The 9,509-nt window shown below is 46.8% G+C and overlaps 1 non-coding gene across 1 annotated transcript; it reads left to right on the top strand.

The window, feature by feature from the left end:
- Positions 1–1,894: 1,894 nt before the first annotated feature.
- On the top strand, positions 1,895–1,966 carry trnae-cuc (transfer RNA glutamic acid (anticodon CUC)). The gene has a single exon. It is a non-coding gene; the product is annotated as a tRNA-Glu (tRNA).
- The last annotated feature ends 7,543 nt before the right edge of the window (positions 1,967–9,509 follow it).

Genomic DNA, 9,509 nt, shown 5'->3' on the forward strand with positions numbered 1-9,509 from the left:
GTTCCCCAGGTTCTTCTTTAAGATTCAAATCAGTGGAGGGTGAAAGATGTTTCACTCACATTGGGAGTGGTCGGGAATCTGCAACCCACTGCCTGTCAGGGTGGTACAAGCAGATATCCACAGAGCTGCTTTTGAGGCGATGAGTCAAGTATTTGGAAATGAGACGAGAGCAGTGAGAGGCGTGAAGTCGTGATCGAAATGAAGCAGGCACCTGAGGATTAATATGTTTTATTTGCCAGAAAAAGATACTGCTTCACAAAGTTGGGACAATGGAAGGGAAGCAGTGACGGTGATTGTCTTTGGCTGTTCACATTGTGAATGTTCCCATTGCTGCGCATGTCCGCGTTAATGTCAGATTTCTACAGCATGGCGGCGTCAGGTACGCACAGTGCCAGGGATGCAATGGATGACGCATCTGACTCCGGCTACCTGTTTGAAATGCAGCTCACAGCTTCTTCACACACCCCAATTAATCTTTCTCATTGTCCTGAAGCCGGCATACGGTTTGAATTCCTGATCTGCGGGAATGAGACTCTTTTCACTGTCTCGCGTCAGTAAATGTCCCTGAGAACATCAGAGACAAGTCACAGCGCTGTCAGAGGAGAGGAAGCTGAAAGAAATCCACACGCTGCTCACGGGCACATTTCACTTTCTCCAACTCACCGCCCCAACCACTGCGGATGTTGGGAGTAGAAAGGAACAAGCACCAAAACCCAGTCTCATATTTGTGACTCTTCCAAAAATAAGGAAACTGTTCATCCCTTAGGATCTTCCATCCTGGGCTGATAGGGGTGATTGTACATGGCTGTTCAGTCAGTGTCGATTCTTTTTGGCTGAAAATATCTTCCTTATCTCATCCCAGCGTTTCTTGCCACAGAGAACTGTGCGGCAGAGTTCATGTATATATTTCCTTGTATGGTATTTTGTGAAATAACATTCGTTTGCTGGTTGTTTGTATCGGGTATTTCAGGTTCATTAGCCGCTGTTCAAGTGTGTTGGTAGGATTGTGGGCGACCATGATGCTGAGGGGTTTGCGTTGTCTGGACATCATTTAACAGATGTATTTATTGTCAGGTAATGTGGCTAGGGTTTCTGCAGACGTTGTGTCTGCTTGTGTCAATTTGTTGATGTGAAATCGTCACACTGGGTGTATTGGGTAGGCAAAAGTGAGGACTGGAGATGCTGGAAGCCAGAGTTTAGATCGGAATGGTGCTGGAAAATCACAGCAGGTCAAGCATGTCGCGAGGAGCAGGTAAATCGACGTTTCGGGCAAAAGCCTTTCATCAGGAATAGAGGCAGGACGCCTTCAGGGTAGAGAGATAAATTGGGGGTGGGTGTGTGCTGGGGCGAAGGTAGCAATGAGTAAAATATGTGAATGGTGGTGCGGATGGAGGTGACAGGTCAGAGAGGAGTGTTTAGCGGATAGGTGGGAAGGGAGATTGGCAAGTAAGACAGGTCATGAGATCAGTGCTGAGCTGGAAGGTTGGAACTGAGGTAAGGTGGGGGAAGGGGAATGAGGAAACTGGTGAAGTCCACATTGATGCCCTGGGGTTGAAGTGTTCCGAGGCGGAAGATGAGGTGTTCTTCCTCCAGGCGTCGGGTGGGGAAGCAGCAGCGACGAAGGAAGCCCAGGACCTGCATGTCCTCGGCCGAGTGGGAGGGGGAGTTGAAATGTTGGGGCACAGGGCGATGGGGTTGATAGTTGCGGGTGTCCCGGAGATGTGAACTTGACTCTCCAGTCTCCCCAATGTTGGAGTGATCGCATCGGGAGTAATGGAGACATAAAATTACATTGGTGGCTGTACCGGTGAAAGTCTTCTTCCGACCCTGGCCTGGGTTTGATTCCCGGGCAGCGAAACAATTTTCAGCAGAGATACCGACATGTGCACATGTCTCCCTGGTGGTCTAGTGGTTAGGATTCGGCGCTCTCATCGCCGCGGCCCGGGTTCGATTCCCGGTCAGGGAAGCCATTTATCGTGTTCGGGTCACTACTGTCATGTGTGGGTGTGTGAGACTCTGAGTTTCCAGTCACATTGACGTTTAAAACCTAACTCAGCAGACCGACCGCCTCCTCCTTGTTGTCAAAGCCAACAATATCCAAGTCCTGGTGAATCAAGCGACTGTGAGACTTCGATGTGATGTTTGGTCTGAGATTTCTGCCTCCAAATTCTTCTCTTGTAATATTCCTGTGGAAAGAGATTGCAAAGGTCACCGCTTTCAGTCCACAATAGAAAATCAAAACACACAATTCTAGTTTCTGTGGATCATTCTGACCTCTCTTAATAACCAAGATCTTTGTGCTGATCTATTTGTAAATATATTCAGCAGGGAAATGTGGTGGATTGCATACTCCATGAAGAGTTCACATGGACTCAAGTTGTTGAATGGGCATCTATCATGCTGTATTGACGTTCTTACTGAAGATATACAATATTCTGCGGTTAAATATTACGAGCCCAGAACCAACTGCAAAACAGGCTTTTAGAGCCACAAACATTCCATCAAATACGTACCATATACCCCAGACTTATCTGTCTTATATTAATGCACGGTTGTCTTAGATTCCCAGAAGACTCGGATTTAAGTATCAAGTGTGAATTTTTATAAAAGAAGCCATGTTGTTGGACTCCTTCCATGTCATACTAACTCTATTACTGGAAATACATCCATACTACACCGGGATTCGTGGATCAATGACGTGAGGCTTATCTTTACCCGCTTGTAATTTTCTGTTGCATAAATGTTTCGACAAATGCCAATATTTTTCACCAGCCATTGAGTCGGAGACGTAAAGCACAGAAACAGACCCTCAATCTAAATTGTCCATGCCGATCGGATATGCAAAATTCATCTTGTCCCATTTGCCAGAACTTGGTCCATATCCCACTAAATCCTTCCTATTTATATACCCATCCAGATGCCGCCACCAGCCTCCAACACTTCCTCTGGCAGCTCATTCCATGCATGCACTTCTATATAAGTGGGCGGCACGGTGGCACAGTGGTTTGCACTGTTGCCTCACAGCGCCAGAGACCCGGGTTTATTTCCCACCTCAGGCGACTGACTGTGTGGAGTTTGCACGTTCTCCCGTGTCTGCGTGGGTTTCCTCCGGGTGCTCCGGTTTCCTTCCACAGTCCAAAGATGTGCAGGTTAGGAGAATTGGCCATGCTAAATTGCCCGTAGTGTTAGGTAAGGAGTAGATGTAGGGGTATGGGTGGGTTGCGCTTCGGCTGGGCGGTGTGGACTTGTTGGGCCGAAGGGCCTGTTTCCACACTGTAAGTAATCTAATGCACAATCCTCTGCATAAAAAGGTTGACTGCAAGGTCCCTTTTAAATGTTTCCTCTCTCGCCCTCAACCTATGCCCTCTAGTTCTGCACTCCCCCATCCCAGGGAAAAGACATTGTCTATTCACCACATCCACGACCTTCAAGTTTTTATAAACCTCTTTGAAAAAAATCACTCATCCTGCGATGCTCCTGGGAAAATAGCCCCATCCTATTCAGCCTCTCCCTGTGGTTTAAAACTCTTACCCTGGCAAAATCATTGTGAATCTTTTCTCAATCCTTTCAAGTTTCACAACATTGAAAGCCCCCTTCTTTTCTCGAACCTGTTCCCTATTTTAGTTGACCTTTTCACCCTGGAGGGAAAAAAGCCTCTGACGATCATAGAATCCCTCCAGGGTGGAAACAGACGATTCAGCCCAACAAGTCAACACTGACTCTCCAAAGACTAACCCACAGGGACTCATTCTCCTACCCCTATTACTCTATATTTATCCCTAACTAATACACCTACGTACACATCCCTCAACACTGGGGCAATTTACACGCAGACAATCCAACTTAACCTGCTTATCCCTGGACACGATGGGTAATTTAGCATGGCTAATCCACCCAAACCTACACATTTTTGGAATGTAGGAGGAAGCCCTTGCAGACACGAGACGTGGCGTGCAGGAAGAATGTGCAAACTCCACACAGACAGTCACCCGAGACTGAAATTGAAACCGGGTCTCTGGCACTGTGTGGCATCAGTGCAAACCACTGAGTTACCCTGCCACCCCAGTCCAGCTATTCTGTGTCTCATCATTTTTTCGAGGTCTCCCCTCAGCCTCTGACTTCCAAGAGAAAAAAAAACAGGTTTATGCCACTTCTCCTCATAACTAGAGCCCTTCAGACCAGGCAATGTCCTGGTGAACCTTGTCTGTACCCTCTGCCAGAGCACCCACATCCTTCCGGTAGTGTGGCGACCAGAACTGAACGTAGTATTCCGAATGTGGCCTGCATAAATAGCTGTAACATAACTCGCCAACTCTTAAACTCAAGGAAGCGTGCTGTGTTTCTTCTTGACCACTGTACCGACCTGCTTTACCACTTCCACGGATCAATACGCCCAAATCCTTCTGTATGCCAGTGCTGCTATGAGTTCTGCGATTTATCATACAATTCTGACATTTCCCACCTCTCTAGCTTTGGACTTCCTCTACCGTGGGGAATAGACATATAAAGTTGAGCAGCAAGACAAATTTCAACAGGAATAAAATGTCAAGCCACAGGGAAAAATAAAATTATGGCTCCAGCTTTTTTCTCCTATTGACATTTGGATGATTAAAACCTGTCAGTTACACCAGCCTCTCCCAGTGCGTATTGCACATGCTTCGTGGTGTCAGCTAGCACTGCGCATGTGCTGCGGTGTCAGCAAAAGCACTGAGCCTGCTCGTCACTGTCCGCGGAAACCACACCTGACTTTCTTGTGGAGGACCAATGGTGAGACCTGGAGGACCGGCAGAAGCCTGGTCCTCCTGCCAATCAGAGAGACCCCTTTGTCTGAATGAGGAATGTGGGCCATGAGCTTCTGAACCTGCTGTTGCTCCTCTCTCTCTAAAGAAGATTGAACTTAGTCCCAGACTGCAACATCTTTCCTCTGTCCAACATCTGTGGGTACGGCACACTCTTTTCTCACCCACTTTTCCATTTATTTTTCATTCTGGGTTTCAGTTGCTGTCTTGCATGAACTGAAGGGAAAGGGAATGAATCCACGGAGGATACAGAATCTGGAAAAGTTGTTCCAGGGCTATGTTTCAATTGGCAAACGCATGGCAAATGCAGTACCACAATGTAAAGTTATAGACTTTGCTTTGGGAAAAAATAAGCATGAAGGAGGTGCATAGTTTAAATGTTCATATACTGGGATGTGGAGGAAGTGAGGACTGCAGATTCTGGAGATCAGCGTCAAGTGTGTCTCTGGAAAACACAACAGGTCAGGGAGCATCCCTTTGAACATTAAAGAAGTGGATGGTTATGGGGGAAAGCAAAAAAATGGTTTTGAGACTGGGATAGAACAGTTACAGAGTCATACAGTGCAGAAATAAACACTTCAGCCCAACAAGCCCAATGCTATGTTCTCATACTTAACCAATCACACTTGCCAGTGATTGGCTCATATCCCTCTGTCACAAAGCTGGTCCGTTTTACTAAAAGCTGGACCTTCTTCGCAAGGATACTATGTCCTTGGCTTCATTTGGAGGGGTTGTAAAACAGTCCCGGGCTCCAAAATGACTGGTTTAGTACAGAGATTAAAAGTTTATCGGGAGGCCTTTTTGTTTTTATGTAAACAGATAAGACTTAATATCAAAGCTTTTATGTTTTTGAATTGACGTGCATAATAAAAGGGGAGGGGTCAGTTGTGAGAGCTGAAATCTTGTTTGAATGAGTTCAGCAGTGGACTGTGTGGAGAAAAGCTGTTAAACCCTCTTTCCTTCCATCTTCCTAACTCTGACCTGTAAGCTTCTGTTTCAGTTTTACTCTCTGTTTAAGAGGTTTGTTTATTGGGACTGTTGTGTACATTTGGGACAGCATATTTAAGTCTAGTTTCGATAGACTGAGTTCTGTGGGTATTCTCTATTCTGTTCTTTGTGTTTCCTTCCACAATCTTGTGAATACATTTCTGTTTTAAAACCTGGCAGTCAACTACCTAACTTACTCTGGGTAATTTTCACTGTGAACGTACCGAAACAAATAGCAAACTTACGGTCTGGGCTACCTGCTTAAGAATGTTTTGAGTGGTCTAGCCTAGGCCATAACACCTCAGAATCTTTCCCATTCATGTCCTTATCCAAATTTAAACATTGTTACTGTGCCAGCATCCCATGCTTCCTCTGGATATTCATTCCACACACAAACCACTATTTGTGGAGAAAAAAAAATCGTGTGCCTCATGACTTTTTAAAATCTTTCTCCATTCACCTTCAAAGTTTGCTTCCTAATCTTGAAAACCCCGCTCTAAGGAAAGGACACCCGTCATTCACTTCATCTGTAGCCCCCATGATTTTTTCAATTTCAGGTCACCTCTCAACCTCCTATGCTCCGGTGACAAAGATTTCAGTCTATCCATCTAGATGTAGATATATTCATATCCAGTTATGATCTGTTCAATGTTGGTGCAGGCTCGAAAGACCGAATAGCCTATTCCTACACCCAATTCTCTCACATTGTGTCCAGGACAGCAAGACACCATAAGAGATAGAAGTAGAAATCAGGCCATTCAGCCCATTGGTCTGCTCATACAATTTAATCAAGACTGATAAGTTTCTCAGCTGGAATATGTGTTGCTGGAAAAGCGCAGTAGGTCAGGCAGCATCCCAGGAGCAGGGAAATCGACGTTTCGGGCATATGCCCTTCTTCAGTAATGAGGAAATTTTGTCCAGCAGGCTAAGATAAAAGGTAGGCAGGAGAGACTTGGGGGAGGGGCGTTGGAAATGCGATAGCTGCAAGTAGGTCAAGGTGAGCGTGATAGACCAGAGTGGGGGTGGAAGCGGAGAATTCAGGAAGAAGATTGCAGGTTAGGAAGGCCGTTCTGAGTTCAAGGGATTTGACTGAGACAAGGTGGGGGGAGGGGAAATGAGGAAACTGGAGAAATCTGAGTTCATCCCTTGTGGTTGGAGGGTTCCTCGGCGGAAGGTGAGGCGTCCTTCCTCCAACCGTCGTTTTGCTATGGTCTGGCGATGGAGGAGTCCAAGAATCTGCATATCCTTGGTAGAGTGGGAGGGGGAGTTGAAGTGTTGAGCCACTGGGTCGTTGGGTTGATTGGTCCGGGTATCCCAGAGGTTTTCTCTGAAACGTTCCGCAAGTAGGCGGCCTGTCTCTCCAATATAGAGGAGGCCACATCGGGTGCAGCGGATGCAATAAATGATGTGTGTGGAGGTGCAGGTGAATTTGTGGCGGATATGGAAGGATCCCTTGGGACATTGGAGGGAAGTAAGGGAGGAGGTGTGGGCACAAGTTTTGCATTTCTTGCGGTTGCAGGGGAAGATGCCGGGAGTGGAGGTTGGGTTGGTGGGAGGTGTGGATCTGACGAGGGAGTCACGAAGGGAGTGGTCTTTTCGGAATGCTGATAGGGGAGGGGAGTGAAATATATCCCTGGTGGTGGGGTCCGTTTGGAGGTGGCGGAAAAGACGGCAGATGATACGCTGTATATGGTGGTTGGTGGGGTGGTAGATGAGGACCAGTAGTGTTCTGGCCTGGTGGCGGTTTGAGGGGCGGGGCTCAAGGGCAGAGGAGCGGGAAGTGGAGGAGATGCGGTGGAGGGCATCGTCGATCACGTCTGGGGGGATATTGCGTTCTTTGAGGAAGGAGGACATCTGGGTTGTACGGTATTGGAACTGGTCCTCCTGTTTTGGAATTGGGAATATGGGATGGCGTTTTTACGGGGGCAGGGTGGGAGGAGGTGTAATCTAGGTAGCTGTGGGAGTTGGTCAGTTTATAGTAAATGTCCGTGTTGATTCGGTCGCCCGATACTCATCACCGAACACTGATTACTTTCCATTTCAGTTTCATTATCCAACTCTCTTTTGAATGCCATAATTGAATCTGACTGCAACACTCTCTCTTGCAGACCATTCCAAAGGTCGAAGATTTTCAATCATTAACGAAATAAGTTCTGGATCTCTCCCAAAACACAATTCATATAGATCTTGCTTCGAATCATTTGCAGGAAGTTCTTCACATGGACAAATTTGCAGCTTAGAGCATTTGTTCAAATTTAATATCATATTGGGGTGGCACAGTGCTTGGCATTGCTACCTCACTGCATGAGGGACCTAGGTTCAATTCCAACCAGAGGTCTGTGTGAAGTTTGCATGTTCTCCCTGTCTGCATGTGTTTCCTCCAACAGTCCAAAGATGTACAGGTTCGGTGGATAGAAATGGAAAGGTCGAGGAAGGGAAGGGAGGAGTCTGAGACGGTCCAGGTGATTTTGAGGTCGGGGTGGAGGGCTGCACGTTCCGAGATTGAGAGGTTGGAGTGGGTGAGGGGGGTGGAGAGTTTTAGGCGGTTAATGTCGCGGCAGCAGTTGGCTATGAAGTGTTCGAGGGCAGGTAAGAGGCCAGCACGGGGTGTCCAGGTGGATGGGGTGCGTTGGAGGCGTTGGAGGCGGGAGAAAGGGTCGTCAGAGGGTGGGCGGGAATCCTGGTTGAAGAAGAAGGCGCGGAGGTGAAGGCGGCGGGAGAATTGTTTGATGTTACGCCACGTGTTGAAGAGTAGTACTGGGTATTGTCGTGATTGTAATTATGTCAGTCAGCTGAGTTCCCTTATTGGGGTGTTCCCCTACTTTTGTTAACATTTCACATCGATAACGTTTAGATTCCCAATATCTGCAGGGTTTTTTCTCTACTTGAGTGATTCAGTGACTTTTTTTTATGAATTGCTCCTGTGATATCTGATGAGAGGGTTTATGATATTAACAGTGCCATATCAATTGTTCTGGGTCACAATGTGCCCAAGTGAGAAAGAACTGACCATCCTTAAATATTTGTTTTTAAACAATGGACATAAAATTAATGATTGGAAAACACACAACTTGCATGTATTAAGATCAGAAGTAGGAATGGGAGGAGGCAGTTGACTGTTGAGATACTCTGTCTTTCTTCACCAACCATGGCTGAATTCTCTCGCCATACTTTCCCACGACTTCATTTGATGAATGGTCTACGCTCCAAGAGCTTGTGAATTTAAAATAAACCTGTTGAACTATAATTTGGCGTTGTGTGACTTATGACAAAAAAAAAATTGATTGAGGATGTTATTACACATACTGGAGCAGTGGGATTTGAACCTGGGCCTCAGAGGCAGGGGCACGACCACTGAACCATTAAAAAAGCCTCTCTGCTGAATGAATGGAAACACCTTCCTCCTCAACATAGGACACGACCATTGTTCCCTCCGAGCCCATTATAGTAAATTGAGCCATTGTCTTGTTGAATGAATGATTGAGAACACCTTCCTCCTGAACATGGAACGTTACTTCTGTGCTCTTCGATCCCTTTGTAGTAAAGGGGCGGGGACAGTGAAGGGCCTGCGAACCTCTCCACCAATCCCCAAGCCTGAGGTCCGTGCGGACGAATCGGAGAGCGACATTCCAATATTGTCCGCATACCCGGTCGCCATTGGTCAGGTGGAATAACGTGCGCTCTGATTGGAGGGAGCGCGGATGACGCGAGTCACTGAAGGAG

The sequence above is a fragment of the Chiloscyllium punctatum genome, chromosome 36 (genome assembly GCF_047496795.1).
Source record: "Chiloscyllium punctatum isolate Juve2018m chromosome 36, sChiPun1.3, whole genome shotgun sequence".
NCBI lineage: Eukaryota > Metazoa > Chordata > Chondrichthyes > Orectolobiformes > Hemiscylliidae > Chiloscyllium > Chiloscyllium punctatum.